Source organism: Zonotrichia albicollis, chromosome 10 (assembly GCF_047830755.1).
Source record: "Zonotrichia albicollis isolate bZonAlb1 chromosome 10, bZonAlb1.hap1, whole genome shotgun sequence".
Taxonomy (NCBI): domain Eukaryota; kingdom Metazoa; phylum Chordata; class Aves; order Passeriformes; family Passerellidae; genus Zonotrichia; species Zonotrichia albicollis.
Genome location: NC_133828.1, coordinates 22,688,151 through 22,705,915, shown reverse-complemented (window position 1 = coordinate 22,705,915; position 17,765 = coordinate 22,688,151). Strand labels below are relative to the sequence as shown.

Genomic DNA, 17,765 nt, shown 5'->3' with positions numbered 1-17,765 from the left:
GGCAAATTTTGTGGAATTGTTTCATGATGCCCACTTTCTTACTTCTGAGTTACAGAACTGTACATGGTGTACAGAAGTCAACTACCATAGAGGAACAGACCAATCCTGTTAAGAATGAAACAGTAAATATCAATGCCTCTAACTCCATGATAGAAATACAGCTGCATTTCACAGGTAATTTTTTTTTTTAATTCTAAAATAACAAAATAGCCTTTATCATTGCAGCACTTTAAAAAAGGAAGCAAATTAAACATATGTATATTCCTGTCACCTGTAACATCTAATGCAGCACTCCTTGTCTCCTAATTTCAGCACTTTTTCTGTTCTCTGCTGTGCCACTCTGTGAACATTAACTTGCCTGTGATTCCTGTATCTACAGAAACACACACCTGTTACTGTGGATACTCTTGTTGAACAAACCTGCACCCATCACATCACAGCTCTGTACAGGGTGTTGCAAGGCCTATTAGCATCAAGGAATACTTAGGAGCAACTATCCATCCAAAATTATATGACAAGTGACACTGGAGTTAAAAAATAAGATCTTCTTTGGATAAAAGTATCAACAATTCCACAAAAAGCAGAGGACACCAAATATGCAGTTCTGTATCACATGTACAGTTATATATGTGCACATACACAGATTTGTATACATATGTATCGTTAAATTTTCTACTTTTTATATCCAGTCTGATTCTCTAATGCATTATACTAATGAATAAAAAGATAAAGATTGCTTGCATTCAGCATCTTCAATAGATTAATTCTATTTTTAGAATGGCAACACAAAGAGACCAAGTCAAGGCTAAGTTATCCATAATTTGAGGCTGAACTCACATACACCCCATTTATTTTTACTTGCTAGACAGCGCTGTAGTCTCTAAAAAAAGCACTTTCTCCATTTCTGCATGTACATTAATCTCACTTGCAACATAATGAAAAAATCTGGCTTTATCTCTCATGATTGCTTTTTGAAAAACAGAACAATGATCTGACTAGCAACTTGCTCTTGCTGCAAGTGACAGTCTATCTGTCCTTTCTAAACAAGCACAGAACATGTTTAATCAAGTAACCTTAGACCATGCTGTTAATCAGCACTGGAATATCATTCATCAGTACCCTCTACCAGTTTAATTTGCTAAAATTATTAATTAGCTTATGGAATTACAACTATATAAAGGAGAAACTATGACACTATCTGACAAGAGAAATGCTAGACATAGCTCTTACTCATCTCTGGATATGCAAGATTCTGAAAGAATTTTGAAAATCAGATTTACATGTAACATGAATTTTTCTAAAGTGGAAAATTAATGTTTAAACTAGGCAAATAGATATATTTTTTAAGACAATCTGTCAGATTTTGCAGTGTTCCCTGAGAATTTATAAGAAAAGAAGTGACAATATAAGATGCATATGGCTAACAAATATTTGGAAAAAATATACAACCTTTGATTGCATAAGTAGCAATAGGATATTTGCTAGATATGGCAGTGGAGAATTCACCTGCCAGTATTAGCACTTGGGACATAAGGTGATGATTATAAAATATTATACATTACTTAATGTTAAGGTTTAGAATATATTAAAATGTTTTGGTAAATCCTGTAACTAGGATACTTGATCTAGTAGAATCCAGATCCCACATGAGGGAATAAAAATCAACTATCTTTTTGAGCCCATTAGTCATACTGGTGCTGCCAGAGATTCAGAGTATTTGCTAACAACATTGCCTAAGCTTACTGTTATACAAAGAGAGGAGCTCATGCTTACAGAAATCTGAAATTACATTTAAAGAGCACTCACTCAGTATCCCTCACAACTTGAGACATGAAATGTCATTAGCACAATGAAAGCTGTTCATTATTTAGCAGGAGTGGGTCTTTGTTTCTTAAATAGAAAAGTAAATATTTTCAATAACTGAAACAATTTCATTTTCAAAACAGTCACAAAGTCCTAAGTTGAATAACAGGGTGGTAGAGTCACCATCCCTGGATGTGTTTAAAGAAACCTGGATGTGGCACTCGGGCTTAGTTGAGGTGTTAGGGCAGAGTCAATGGTCTTGAAAGCCTCTCCCAACCTAGTGATTCTGTAATATAAGGTAGAACAGCAGAGAATTCAAAACATAAAACTGTCAGATGACTTCTGAACTGAATAACATATGTTACACAAACTAGACAAGAAAAACTTAGCAAAATGTGGTTTAACAATGAAAAAAAATTACTGTCTAATTTCAAAATACTGCAAATCATCTCAAATCTGAAATTGAGGACATGTAGTGTTGTAAGAACAAAACAATCACTTCTTATTTTCTAATTAAGTACATCATCTCTTCTTCCACACTAAACCCTCATTGTTTCAGACAAAGGGGTGAAATACAGAAGCCAATTCCATATACTGCAGCAGGAGAAGGCAGAGAAGAGAAAGCAAACTCTGGTTCATCAGCTAATATGGTGCAAATCAGTCAAAATAGCAGTGTCTACACAAGGCTCCTGCCAGTCTCCTTTGCACTCTAAGTTTGGTAGAATCACAGAGGACATCCTCCAAAACTTATTCTTGCAAGTTCCCAACTTCATGTTCACCACTTATTCATCATCTCTCTTTTGCAGATTCATCCCCCTGGCTTAAGGTAACTTGAGTTTTGATGATGATACTCCTTTCCATTCAGCTTAGACCATAGAATTTCGGTTTTATACAGTAAGAAATAAATTACTGTTCAGTAAAATATCAGTCTCCAGAAAGCATCTGCCTAAAGATAATAAAGGCCACATATTGTTAAGGAATAAAGAGGAAAGCACAATTACCTTATAAACTTTTTAGGATGGACCAAATGTGTTACTCTGATCTTAATCACAAGTATTAGCTTCCTAATGCCTCACAAAATATGAAACAACTCTAAATGAACTATATTTAACTGAAATTCATTTTGTATACCTATATAACATAATAAAATAAAAATAAGTAAAATAAATAAATTTTTAAAATTAAAAATAAAAATAAAAATTTAGAAAAGGAAAACCAAACCCCAAACCAAAAAAATATAAAATAAAAAATTTAAATAGCTTCTAAAAATAATTTCAAATTAAATAAATTTATAATAAAATTAAAAATAATATACAAATTAAAACATTAAAGAAGTAAAATATTTTTTTAAATGTAATGTAATTTATTTGATCCGATATCTTCACAATTATACTGGCATCAGCAACAAAACAGTATTTCCTCAAAATGGATAATAAAAGTAGATAAATGTTCAAAACAAGTATATTATTATTAATTTAATCTTTTATTATAGACATACAGTGAAAACATCAAGCTATGTTCACACAGCCCCTGAAATGCAGTCATTTTATTGTGGAAACGTGTCCTCATCACTTGGATTAAATAAAATCCTTAACTAACTCTTGTCTCTAGTTTGTGAATCATCCAGAATAAGACAGACTGGACAAAAGCTCATCATCTGTTTATCCACTATCTCAGGCATTCTGGCCAGCACCCCGCTATTCTCTAAACACAGCCCATTCTTGAGAAGTTGTGCTTACTCATAGCAGTATTAAAAAAAAAAGAAAAAAAAACCAATCCACACAAAACCCTTCACCCAAGTCCAGCCAAACAAACTCAAGCCTATAAACTTTCCAATTACTACACAAGGGAGTAAGGACACAGGACATCTATTTCCACCAAACATGTTTCCGTAGTGATCCTTAAATACAGACTTCCAGTGGTGTATTATTGCTCCTTACACAGCTTCAGGTCAAGACAGCTAGTTATAATAACATAAGGTTCTACCAAGAGATCTCTTATATTGCAGCTCCACCCTTTCACATGAGAGAATGCAAACAAAATATTTCTCAGAGTACTCACAAATTCAAAAGAAATGCCATAATAATGAGTTTTCTTCATGATGGACTGGAAAGTACTTGGAACAAGTAGGCAAGTGTTTGGGACTTGACACACACCACCATCACCCCTTTGTGGTAAGTGGAAAAACCCTGCCGTGGTTTACTTCTGCAGCTTAGCAATCACCTTTCACACAAAAATGTAAGAATTTTCTGTTTTAAGGGCACTTCAAAATTTTTATCTTAAAACAGAACTGCATACATGGCTGGAAGTAGAGACACCAATTAGTTTTCATTATTTTCTTTTAACCTTGTTATTCATGTAAACAATTATAGAAAGCTAGAATTATTTTCTAAATGCATCACTGTGATGCAAGACCAGCATATTCTTCGTTCAGTCTAATGGAAACTTGTGAATTACTAGTGATTGAATTGTCAATCATTCAAACAAGTAAATAGCTTTGCTCCTCCAAATTAAGCTTTCAGAAGATTTTCACAGCCATTTAACCTCAGTACCTCACTATTTTTGCGTTGTTAGTTCTGTCCTGTGCAGAAATCTTCATCTCGAGATACTGGGAAAATTTTGAGATCCACAAATCAGTATTCTCCCAGATTCTCAAGTTGAATTTCTGAGATCTGGCAAGTACAGCCTTTCACCAACACCTGAACACTGTTTAATACATCAATCCCAGCCAGGTCAACTGTTGTCAGAAAAACACTTAGAACATTAATTGCACAGCCAGTCCTTCAGTAAGAGACTTTCCCCAATTTGAGCTTGCCATGCTCTACATCCAATAGAAATAGCTACTTGAACAGGAGGTGCCTTTTAGAGCCAAACTCCTCAAGACAGCGGGTAAATGAACACTGAGAAGGCAGGGAACTGACAAAATCAAACTGGGATTCACATGCCTTTGTGGGGCAACACATTATTTTGGTAATGGAAAAGTAGTGGGCAGTCATAAAAGATTTCCTAACATGACAGCTTGTTAAGCTGCAAGTAGCCTACAAACCTGGGACTATTTTCTCTTCTTGGTGTCACTGTGTTACATAAAAACTTGAAGTCCTTCTCTCTCTAGCTGCTTATCACTGTACTTCTGAAATGGGAATTACCTCCCAAATCTGCTGCCAATTTGCTGTGTAATGGACCCTAGCCTGTTTTAATAAGAAATAAAAGTTGCATCAGAAGAACTAACTACATTCCTACTGTTTAAGCTAACTCAGCTTCTTTTTATTCCAATGGGTAAGGAAGTGCTGATGTCACAGACCTTCAGGAAAACAGGAGTGCTGTAAAGACATGCATCTAGACTTCACATTCAGTTTCAGAAGGCTAAGGAGTTTTTGCTTTTCTTTTCCTAAAAGGTGTACATAAAGTTGCTTGTTATTGCAGTATTGATCTGAATATCACACTTGCCAGTTTCAAAATGGGAATAGATATATCCTTTTGCTTGAAAGGTGTGTTGGGAAAAATCAGCTGGCAGATATTTAAAACCTTTCTGTAGATCCATACTAAGCACCACAAAGACCAGTTCTGTGGTCAGGTAAAATTACCAGCTCTGTGTTCATTCTGTGCTATGGACAGAGAGCTTTAGAAAAAGCACTGGCTACTCTTCAAACCATGACAACAGTAATAGTAGCTTTGCACTGCATGTATACAATCTTTCTATTAATATATTTTGATATATTAAAACATGTTTTGATATATTAAAACACATACATAAACATCCATAAGAGCTGCTAATTTTTAAAAATTATACAAGCAACAGATTTATAATTATTAGGAGTAATTTTCTACTAATCTTAGCAAAGCTTAAGAAAACAGTCCTTGTGATTAGAAGGACAAAACCACAATAGTCCAGGAAAACCAGTCTGCAGTAAATCATGTGTAGTGCATAGTGACAAACAGTATCCATGCCGAGGAAAGATGTTTGGGTTAGTGCTTTCTGTTGGAGGATTCTATGAACACTCTTAACAGATGGATGGAGAGAGGGTGTCCTGATAAATTACATACATCTCTGCTCCTATTTGAATTGTAAATACAATGTTGATACTACCTACCCTGTGAATAAGTTGCAGCACACACTTACATAATCATTTGCTAATGCAGTGTTGAAAAAAATGCTTGCTGTTAGAAGCATGACAAAGGGCTCTGAATGGAAGTAAAAAACAGTTAATATTGAATACTATCTTTGTAAACAGATTTTGATGGATTTAGCTCCAACATATTTTAAATAAGAGACTAAAACTGCAATTAGGATATTGAAGGTCTTCAGGATTGAATCCCTTGTAAATTGCTACATGAAATGTGAAAATTGTCCCTCAGAATTAATAAATACCACATTTTATCAAAACAACACATTCTCAGCTATCCTTTATGAATAGAAATTTTGAAAACACTACATCTTCCAGTTCCTTGAACCCAAGTATTCAGCACAGTGAATATAAGGCTGGGAAGTTAAAATTAAAAAGACTGTTTTTAAATCTCATCCAGACTTGCATTCTTTTTTTGAGTGAGCCCAGTTGCATCCAGACTGAAGATGGTAATATTTCCCATCTTGTGGGTTTGAGTGTTATTTTGAGTATATAACAGGCAGAGACTGGGTGGGCACAACCACCTGAAAGTATCATGGGCAGGAAGCACAGGCACAGGATGGAAACAACATCATGCAGCACAGGTGCAGCCTTAAGCAATCTATCTTGGACAAAAACCTTGCTAAATTCTAAAGCCTCTTCATTTAGTGAGGGGAAAACTGCAATCAAAAGTTTAAAGACTGCAGTTAAATAATTGCTGTAGCCATGACCCCTGGGTTGCTGTAGCATGACACAAGGTCCTTTGCCCAGGGGCTGGCACACGCTGCTGCTCATTGCTGCAGGAGCCATCTTTTATGTGCTCACTGACACGTGGCAGGAAGTTACATGCAATGTACAGGCATTCACAAACAAGGTAAAATCTTGTCTTCTAGCAGATCGCAAAAGTCTCATGTCTCCATGCAGCCTGAACAAGCAGAATGCCTCAACACACACGTACTCAAGCCTTTCCTCTGAGTTACTGCACTCACAGGGTCTTGAGAGTTGTTTAAAAGAGAACAGCCATAAATTGTTTTCTATTACGTAAGCACCAGAACAGATTCTTCTATTGTACTCTTTTCATAGTACTCAAAAACTGCAGATAGTGGTAAGGGACAACTGCCTTTATGAATTGAAAGACTGCCAAAAATGCTTTCCACTAAGTGCACTATAGAACTGTGATAGTTTCTTTTGTATCACAAAGTCATAAGAAATTTCTCTTTAAATTACTCATTAGTAGAAATAGTTTTGTCTTTGTGAAGCCATTTCTCTCAGTGCAGACAACTGTGATAGGGGCTCCCTCTAGCGTCTTAGCTCTGACACAAACTTGGAATTATAAAAGATTGCATCGGTCATATGTAAGTGCCAACATCCTACTTGAGTTACCTTCTATAAAAAAGTTCACTGTTCATGAAAAGCAAAAACCACATTCCCAGTTAAACAGGTTTATGTATTTGTACATATCAAATTCTTAAATCAGTGCAGGAAATGTTGCTGTTCCATTTAACAATAAGATCCAAATATTATGTAATTACACATGCAACTTCACACTGAAGTGCAAAGGAAGGAAAACATTACATGAAATCCATTTTGAGATATTTTAAAAACCCAAAACTAAGCTTAGAAGTAGATCCTCTATTTGTATATTTAAAAAAAAAAGAATCTTTTTAATTACCTAAATGAATACCTTACATTTATGTAAAAATCTTTTCCCATGAACACCTTAAAGTTGTTTCAGTAATTCAAGTAGAATTCACAGCAGCCTGGAGTTTGATCTTGCTTGATCCAGGTCAGTAGAGGCTTTCCTCACTGATACACGCATGAGAACACACAAGTAGGTTATTAAATGCTCCACAATAACTAAATCAGGGCATAAAAAGTGTCCAGGTAGATGGACAACTTTGCCATAAATTAGTTAAAATTGTATTAAAAGCCTCACTAATGGAAGACACATTCTTGTCTTCCACTCACAAGCCCAAGCCATTCTTTTCCCACCAAGCACACCAGAGAAGCCAAGCTGAAGCAGCATGGATGGGCCAGTAGGCTGAACCAAGAAAGACTTAGTTTTTTCTCCCTAAGCAAAGGAAACCCATATTGTGAATCTCAGGATACTGTCCCTGACACAATGCCATGAGCAGCTCCATGTAAATGTTTAATATTTCTTCTTCCATATCATACAAGCAGCAGTTTTGACAAGGCATAAGAATTTCACAATAAATTGTTTTATTTCATTTTCTATAAACTGCTAAAAGAAAAAGAAACTGAAAAAAAACCCCACAAATTTTACATGCATAAAATCCCTATGCAAATCTAGCTCTTGCTCAACCTTGTGTTTTTATATTCTCTTTCCCACTCATTGGAGAACACAGAGCTTTGCCACGAGAAAAGTATATTTTAGATATGACAGCCTCTTCTAGGACAAATAAAGCATTACCTGTAACCTGACAATTACATATATGCAATTAGCAGAGCTGCATATATATGATACAACCAAAATAAACCTGTAGATTAGAATCTGTCATTGACAGAAATACAAAAAAAAAAAAAAGACTCATGCTTCCCTCACTTCCTAATGCTACGATTCACACTCTCATTTTGCTCCACAGTCCTCAATTTAAATATATTTTACTTTAAAAAATAAAACTAAATATTTAGCACATCACTAGATTGAGGCCTATTAAGCCCTCTTCAGAACAGTTAATATTTTTCATCTAACATTTTTTCCTTGCAATGTCCATGGGGCATTGCTAAGGCTGGTTTCAGTCATCCTCTGCAAATTCACTGAATGGCACAGAAACCCAGAGTACTCTGGTGGGACCCACCAGGATGATTGAGTCCAACTCTAAGGTGAACGGCCCATAGAGGGAACAGGTACAATGAGCAGAGTCTGACACCTTCACTATCTCAGTCTTCCTTAAATTCCTTGGCTGAGCACAGACCCTGGCTGTACAATCCCTCAAACAGTGGCACTGTTTAAAAGAACATGTTGAACGGCATCAGGCAGAGCCTTGGGCTTTTAGTACATATATGCCAGAGTTCAATCAGTTAACAGAACTACAGACTTAGAGGAACTAGATTCTAATAGGGTTTCTCATTTTTTTTTTTATTACCTTATATTAGTAAGAACCAAGACAAATGGAAATAAATACATGATGTCATTTTTTCCTTTCTTGATTCTTCAGTGCAAAATTACATGGATAATTATATCCCAGATTTTCATTACTAATGCAGTTAACACTTCTTTTAGTTTTAGCTATTAGTAAAACAAGGTAGCCCTCATCATTATGGGCTGGAAAGTATTGCCAAATATTGCATACATCATCACCTAGGTTTTCAAACACAAAATTAATTTACAACCTTCTACAAAGCTCAATTAGCCTACAATTCATATGAACTGCCTTATATCTTTCATAGGTGCTACAGATCTCCACAGGCTAGGTAAATAATGGTTTGGGTTCAGGGTTTTTTAGCATGCTTGGAAGATAAATTTTTGAAAACTAATCAAAGGAATAAATAGCCATCAATTTAAGTCTGTCCAGGGAGAACCCCTTTTGGTAGTTGTGTATTTTATGTCCAAGAGTTTCGGTCAACATTCTCTCTAATCCTTAAAATACTGCATCCCTCAATACAACATCAAAAATCACATTTATATTTAGTCTGTGATTGAAATAGTTTTATGGAAACATCCTATACAAAATAAGATCAAACAAATAAAGTGAGTAGTTATTCTGACCTGTGTGTCCAGAGAAGGGCAATGGGGATGGTGAAAGATCTGGAGCAGAAGTCTTCTGAGGAGTGACTGAGGAAATTGGAGTTGTTCAGTCTGACAAAAAGAAGGCTCCGTAGCCTTATCACTCTCCAGCTACCTGAAAGGAGGGTGTAAGAGAGGTTGGGGGTCAGTCTCTTCTCCCAAGTAACAAATGAGAGGACCAAAGAAAATAGCCCTATGTTGTCCCCTTATTTCAAAAGTTCCCATACCTTCTCAGTGATTTCTCATGGGCAGCTCCTGACAGAACTGCCTCCTTCTTCTTCATGGCCAACAACTCCAACTCCCTTCACAGCAGAACCAACAAATTCCATCTCTCCTCACAGCACAACCAAGAAACTCCGTCTCTCTCCTCACCCAGCTAACCCACTCTTTTGTAGCACTTGTCTTATTGGACACAGCTGTGGCCTGTTAAGGGCAGGCCTGTTCCTAATCTTGGGTGATTAGTACAGCTGCAGCTCCTCAGGTGTGAGACTGCCTTCTGCACTATTTTCTTACATTCTATCCCCTCCACAGCCCTAAGTTATGCCATGGAAGATTTAGACTGGATATTAGGAAAAATTTGCTGTTAGACTTCATGATCTTGGATGTCTTTTCCAACTTAAATAGTTCTATGATCCTAAACCACTTCTCTATTGAGCTCCTTAGGAAATCAGCAGCCACAAGAGCCAACCCACTATCCTACCTCCAGCAGGGTAGCTTTGCAGCTCCAAGCTCTTACTGCAGCTAGTCCAGCAAACTGTTTTGCCTGGGGCTGAGCCAAGGCAAATATTCTTAAACCAGACCAAGGCAGCTCTTCTGGGAGCTTTGCTTTGTAAGGTGCATGGCATGGAGCGAAAACAGACAGATCTGAGCGTTAAATTGCTGCCTCCTAGCTGGGATGAGTTCCATGTTTTTTCCCTTCATAGAGGATAATAGTGGAAAAACATCCCTTTCAACTGAGCCTGGTACTTTCTGATCCAGTACTCTTCCATAAGCCCACTGTGCTGCTGAGGTCAGTGCAATTGGGTGAGCCCAACTTCTCTGTGCCACAGCCCAGTTCAGACAAGTGGCTGCACTCTCACATCCCTGACTTCATCAGAGACAGTCCTGCCTGGAACACAGAAGCAAATCCAGGTGGGAGCTGAGCCTGTGTGGTACCCAGGTCCCACTGCAAGAGCACACAAGCTGGCTCTTGCCATGCTCACTGCTCTCCTCCTGCCATGGTCCCAGGGCAAGACAGAGCTGCTGGAGGGCAGGCTCACACCTGCCATCCCCCCGAGCACAGCCAGCTTAAACAACAGCAGGGCTTGAATGCTGAGAGTAAAGGTGTTTATTCCAAAGACAACTACAAAGCCCCTAGTAAATCCAGTACTTTTGAACAAATGCCAAGCAGTTTAAAACTGCTTACATACCTACAATAAATATCAAAGACAATCAGGATTGAAGCATGTTGATTTGCAATGTATGAATGATAGTTTACATAACAAAAATTAATCACAGTAACTGGCTTCAACCGCATTCTGACAAATTCTTGCATCAAGTGAATACATTATGGCATTTCTGTAGCATTTAAATCTATGACCTTGATTGCACAGATTAAAGTTCTGCCAACATTCACACACACATTTGTTTGTTTTTTGAAGTATAAGCCCTTCAGTGTAATCATGGTTTGGGTTGTTTTTTTTTCATATGCACATGAATGCAAAGTGCTCATAGAGCTGAGACCATGTGTGCTGAACAGTTCCCTCTTACTTTGAATAGCATTTAATTCATAATAGTGCTACTAATAGCCTTTTATTTGCTTATAAGAAACAACATATTTTACAACAACTTTTCACATTAAACATAAATCAAGAACAGAGTCAAAATCAAACATAAGCATTTTTTAAAATTCAGACACCACTTAGTAAAGAAGCTGAAATAACACAAGCTGTCCAGGGTTGTGAAGAAGACATTGTGATAGTTCCCAGGGAATTAATAAAATTACACCAGTTCATACCACAAGAAAAGCAGTTTAGGATCCAGCCCAGCAACGAGACTGGGCATTTAAAACAGTGGAGTTTTGAATTTAGCACACATGTTTATGGCAAATGTCTCAAGTGCCGACTGAATTGATAGATGCTTTAAAGCATCTATTCCTTAGAAATCTTTGCTTTATTACAATTTCAGTATATAAGTTATAACTATATGATGATTCAAAGCATGAATTAAGGATCTATTATGGATCATGAATGTAACAGGAGCAGAGGGAACAATTTTAAAGGAATACAGATAAAAATAATGCTGTTAACATTAGTTTTAAATTAATGAGGAAGTTGAGTTGGCAGTCATTCCTCAGGCTCATTAAAGATAGCTGAATGTGAATCACAAGAAATTTAAAATAATGTATTTGGTTTATCCACTGGGAGTTTAAACATTTTCTTTCCATTATAAGTAATAAATACAATGTAAACAAAGTAGCAATGAAAATAAATCAGTTTTAAATTCTCTGCACTGTCTCAAAGGCTTAAACTGCATCACCCTGTACAGTCAGATGTATAAGCAATGTATATGACATACCAGTGGAAATGAATGCTTTTCCTCACAATGCCACCTTCAGAACCTAATTAAGCATGATACCTAATGTAAAACCCCCACTGTATTTTAAGACAGCTACAATATAGATTGAAGAGGTCATGTTAACACAGAACCCAAGTGTATGCAATTTGGTGTTTTATTCTAGAACACATCCATAATGGATAAACCTCTACTTGTTTGCAGTGTGGAAGGGACAGCAGCAGCTCCCCAGACAACAACAGTCAAACACCTGATTCATTCTTCAATAGTAAAATATTAAATAAAACCAAAGGAATGACCTATGTGAGGAACAATTGTGTTTCTAGTCTGTAGACAAGCTGCCACAGTGTGTAGGAGAACACAGCGATAAATTGAAGATGCATGGTTTCCACTACATGCTGCATGTTATGGTTCGGGTTAGAAGAAATGCAACAGCCACGAGGAAATACTGAAGCACAAAGACAAACAGAATGCAATTCTGAGACTTGTACACCAACCCTGTGCAAATAACACCATACAGCTTGCTCTGAGAAGTCACCCACTTTACAAGAATAATGCTCATGATGTCCAAGGCTATTTTTGTGAATAAGTGTTCATCAGTGAGACTAAACATTACAGCCTGGGGCACTAATACAGAAAGGTACTAATCTTTAAACAACTAAACCAGTATACCCAAGCAGTCCCTTTCACTGCCTTCAACAAGCAAGACTTGTTATCTCCTAGCTTCAAACCAAATTTGCCCAATCACTGACTTCTTTCACCTTTATAACTTTTGCCTCTGCTTCCTGTGAACACATCTTTTCCCAGTCCAAGTAGCTAGATTTGGACTAAAGGGTCTACAAAGGGAATAGCTGCACTCCATAAAGAGCACAGCACCCAGGTATAAACTCATCAACTGGTTAATGAGTTTATGGTTTAAAGCAGAAAATCTGGGTTTCAGCCTGGAGCAAGTCACCCAGCCAGACATGCACACACACCAGGAGAACCACCATTAAGGAACAAGAAAGCTTTGCAGTGAAGGCAGGAAGCAGGAGAAACAGACTTTTCTCATTTTGTCCTAACTCCTAGAATCAGCTTAAAGTCAATAACTGGACTTTCTCTTCATGGGCCATAGCTGTAGTATGCAGTTTGTGGAGATGGGAAATGTCTGTAGTGCAATAGGAATGTTTTGTTTTGTTTCCAAACAGTGCCAGACAGCTCAGAATTGCCGAAAAGGGGCCAGTGCACCACACAGTGGCTGTAAGTCAGCAGAATTAGAGCAGGCTGCTAAAACTCTGAAACCCCCAAAGGGAAGTTTGAGTGATAAAGGAGAAGCTGAGAGTTCATCTTGGACAAAATATTGACTAAATACTGTGAATATTAAGAACATCCTCCATTTTTTGCCCTTTTCTTGTACATTGACAGATGACTGCTATTCTTTTCCAATGTGACACATCTATAATTTTTCAAGGTTTCTGCTTTGATTTAGACTTTTTGAAGAGCTGTAATCTTGGTGTTTATTTCTGGTTTTTTTAATAAAAACTTCTTCAAGGATACTCAGATAGCTCCACCAGCTGCTACACTGCTGCAGTCTGCATGCCCCTCTATGTGAGGCCTCACTGCAGATGTGGAGCTTTTTAAGTCCCATTCAAGTTTATGGATTTGCATACAAATTAGTCACCCCATCCTTAAAATATTACTGAATTAGGAACAACTCCTATGCCAATACAGAGGAAGGGAAGACAGGGGTGTTGGAATCAAATCTGTCAACATTTTTACCCTTTCAGCTAACTATAGTGAAGTCATCTCTGAATGTCTCTTCACCTAAGATGCCTGAAAATCCTGCAAAATATTGGCTCTCACAGCTTATTTGTCCTATTTTGATTTACAAAAGCACAGGTGTTAACACTATGTTCTTATAACAGTGTCTGTATATATAAAACTGCGCATCAAAACAGTTATAAAGATTTCTGTGAAGGTATTAGGAAACAAAGTGAGATGCAAGGCCCTGGAATGTACAAGACAAAAAAACACTTTATAACACCATAGCCAGGAATTAAAAAATCAACAACTAGCAGACCACATCAGACAGAAAGCATATTTTTGTGTTCAAGGTCTGTAAAGAAACCCCTAGACTGTGAAGAACACGTTACAGGAAACTTCTGCCCCCACAGCTATACCTCATTTTATCTCCTCATCTTTTCAAAATTGGCACAAACCACCCTGCAAACAGCTTTCCAACTGCATCAGAGAACCTCCAAATAAACCTGGAAGTCCCAGACAAATACAGCTTTGCCTGTTCAATTCACCATGCTCCATTTACAGATTTTGAAAACCTGCTAACAAGGATAAGGAATTCCTTGTGAGCTCCTTTGAATGTTTAGGTTTTAGTTTGGATTCGGCAGGTGGCTTTCATTTGTGGAAGGATTCCCCAGGAATTTTGCCACTGGGAATGACTGAAGAGACATCTCCCTTCTGCTCACACCCCTTCTCCTGCCAGGAGACACAAGTTATGTGATTCTGGGAGTTCATGCTGACTCTTCAGCAGCCTGCAAGACGAGCTAGTCTGCAGCACTCTGGCCTGAAAGAGCTGTGTCTCATGACACTTTCAGCTGCTGAGCACCAAGGAAGTAGTTTGGAGGAAAAGGCCCAACTGATGAATGGAATACAATAAAACCCAGTTCCTCGTCAATTACCCACCATGCAAAGTACAGAAAGCATCAAACTGCAGCTTTTGATCTTTAAACTGTTAGCAAGAACAAGAAACTTTACTGACAAAAATTGGTACATTAAAATAAAGTTCAAAAAGTGCTAAATGAACAGAATTTCTGTTCAAAGTCCTCTTCATTAACAGTTACTGCATATTTCACTGCAGGGAAAAAATAAGCAAGTCCTTATGAAAGCTGAATGCTAATTTTAAAGCAATCAAAAATGCATAGATGTTTTAAATTAAAAGAAATGGCTTTCTAACATCTTGACTCCTTTAACAGAAGCAGATGGTTTATATTGCTTTACTGCTTAATTAAACATTTTATATATTCTGTAAAATGGTATTTGATGGTGCACTTTCCAACTGGCTTTCTAAATTTAAATTACAAAGTAATTTTACGTACGTACCATATTAATCAGATAATTAATTAAAATATTCATATCTAATACCAGCTCACTGACCTAGCTTCTGTCTTCTAACACATGAAAAATCTAGTTGTCCACTGCATTCCTATTTCTTCTTGACGGTAATACTAACTTTTTCCATAATTCTACTGGTTTCCTTTATTTTAAATAGTCCTAATTTAAAAGCCAATATTTTAGATTTTCTCCTTTTTATCTCCTTTACAAAATCGGGATAAATAAGATGAAATATTTTATGAAATGAAATATTAAAACAAACACCAAACAAGATACAGGTTTGGATACTGCTGTAAAAGCTAGACATGACTACTGATGAGTGTGAGAGGTTTGAGATAATGAAGAAGGCCTAATGAACTCACTTAGAAAGCATTTCATAAAAGACAAAAAGGTACGCTGTCCCCAAGTTCCCCAGGGGAAAACAAAATCAGGTTATGCAGCTCCACAAAGCCACAATCAGACAGCTGGCAGAAAAAGGAGGGATGAACAGAAAAAAATGAGCCTAGTGAGAAAAGTTCTCGAAATCCTTATTATGTACAAATTTGATGTGGTAGTTCCAGCAAAAGGAAGGGTTTCACAATTATTATGTATAGTTCCTGGCATGTCTTTATAGAGCTGTTTCAAAACAAACAGTAGAAGGCAGAAATAGACAAAACAACAATACAGTCACTGAGCCAGGGTTTTTTTAACTCACTACCAAAGGCAACCTTAGACTAGAATGAACTTCAGTCTGTTCTCTGGGTTTATGGATCAAAGAGGTGAGAAAAGGTAACAGTGTGTGCACAAATAGTCCTGCTTAGCTACACTGCGGCGGCGTCCTTACACAAGCAGGTGACAAATGCCTATCACAAAGTGCAGCGTGAATTAAGTGACTTGTGAGTCATGTGGAGTCCTTTGGGACACGAGACATTACACCCTTCGTGAAAACCAAAGGCTTGGCACTAGGGCACACTGCACATTTTAAGATACAGCAGCTTTTCCTGGTGCTTCCTGGCCTCTTGTTCACCACCCTGAAGCTCAGAACTCCAAGTCCCTCCTGCTCCCCTTGAGCCAAGGCCACACCACTGAGCAGGGGAGAAAACCAAAACATTCACAGATATTCCTTAATCGATGAAACGCTGCTATGTAACAGCACAGTTCTTCATGTATGACCAGCACAGTGTACAAAGAGAAGCAACCCATTTAGACATGCAAACAATTTCATAAAAATCAGCAGCTGAAAAAAAAAAGAAACCCAAATACACAAAAAAACCCCCAAACAAACAAAAAAACCAACAACAACACAACAAAGAAACAACAAAAAAAAAAGTGAAGCATTTTATTCAATCAGAACATCAACTTGAAAAAAAATTCAGCAATATGATAAACCTAGGATAGCTAGGTGGTAAAATGATCAGAATCTTCAAGACTATATAAAAGCATTCACTCACCATCTCTTTTAATGCTCAAATCAGCCATTCAAAGACATTGACAAAATGAACAGCAGAACAACTCATAAAACAGTACCATTGGGAATTCAAGCAAACTAATTTTTCAGGTACACTATACTGGAGCATATCTTTGTTGATTCAATAGGGGTTTTTTTGGGGGGGGGGGGGAATATGTCACAACAGAAATTTATTCAGTAGCTAAAACTAAGGAGCAAGCACAAAATTAATTCCCTTTCAACAATGAGGTACTTCTATGTTACTTCAATATTGTCAGAAGCAAAAGTAGTCAGAACTTATGATCAATTCCACCTACACAAACGAGAGCAAGGGAGTGAATAAAGACGTTGGACATAATTTCAAACAAAGCCAGGGCATAGAGGGGCACACGGTAACACTCAGTTGTAGGCATTACAAAATAATCCTGAATTATCTTTGAAACAGAAAATACTTAGAAAGACTTCTTGCAATGTATATATATATTTCATAACCTGCTTTTTAGGCCCTGCTCATTAAACAACGTACTTTTTTTTCTCCACAAACGGTGAAAACTGTTCAGTGCTTAAACTATTAAGTACTTAATGGTGCTTAGCCCTATGTGAACTTTTAAAAGAAATCCCCCGCAACCCCCAGAACACGCCGCCGCTGGCTCTAAGCCCCTAGAGGCTCTTCGGGCGGGGCGTGCGCTGAGGGCGCGGACTGGGTAAGAGCCTGCGGCAACCGCCCCTGCCCAGCCCCGCCGCCCGCACCGCTCCCCTCCGCGCCCGCCGGGGCTCCCCGGGCCCGCGGGGCCGGCAGCAGCCGGGGGCGGGCCCGGCGAGGAAGGGGCGGGCCGGGGCCGGGCCGGCGTGCCCGGAGGGAGCGGTCGGGAGGAGCCGAGCCCCACGGCCAAGGCGGGCGCGGCGGCCACGTCAGCCGGGGAGCCGCCCCGCCCGCCTCCGGCCCAGAGCCGGATCCCGGATCCCGCCGCCCTTCCGCCGGCGCCGGGGAAGGCGCTGCCGTCCCAGCCTGCCCCGCGCCCGG

At 38.2% G+C, this 17,765-nt stretch overlaps 1 protein-coding gene across 2 annotated transcripts in view; it reads right to left on the bottom strand.

Moving 5' to 3' along the window:
* The window catches only part of PDE1A (phosphodiesterase 1A), a 194,427-nt gene that overhangs the window by 176,390 nt on the left and 272 nt on the right, over positions 1 to 17,765 (bottom strand). Inside the window, exon 2 of one of the 2 annotated variants that reach the window (XM_074548352.1) lies at positions 9,637 to 9,769. The gene's annotated coding sequence lies outside the window, so the exon portion shown is untranslated. Of the gene's footprint in view, positions 1 to 9,636; positions 9,770 to 17,765 lie in introns of those variants that run through there. The other variant, XM_074548353.1, reaches the window with a different exon arrangement.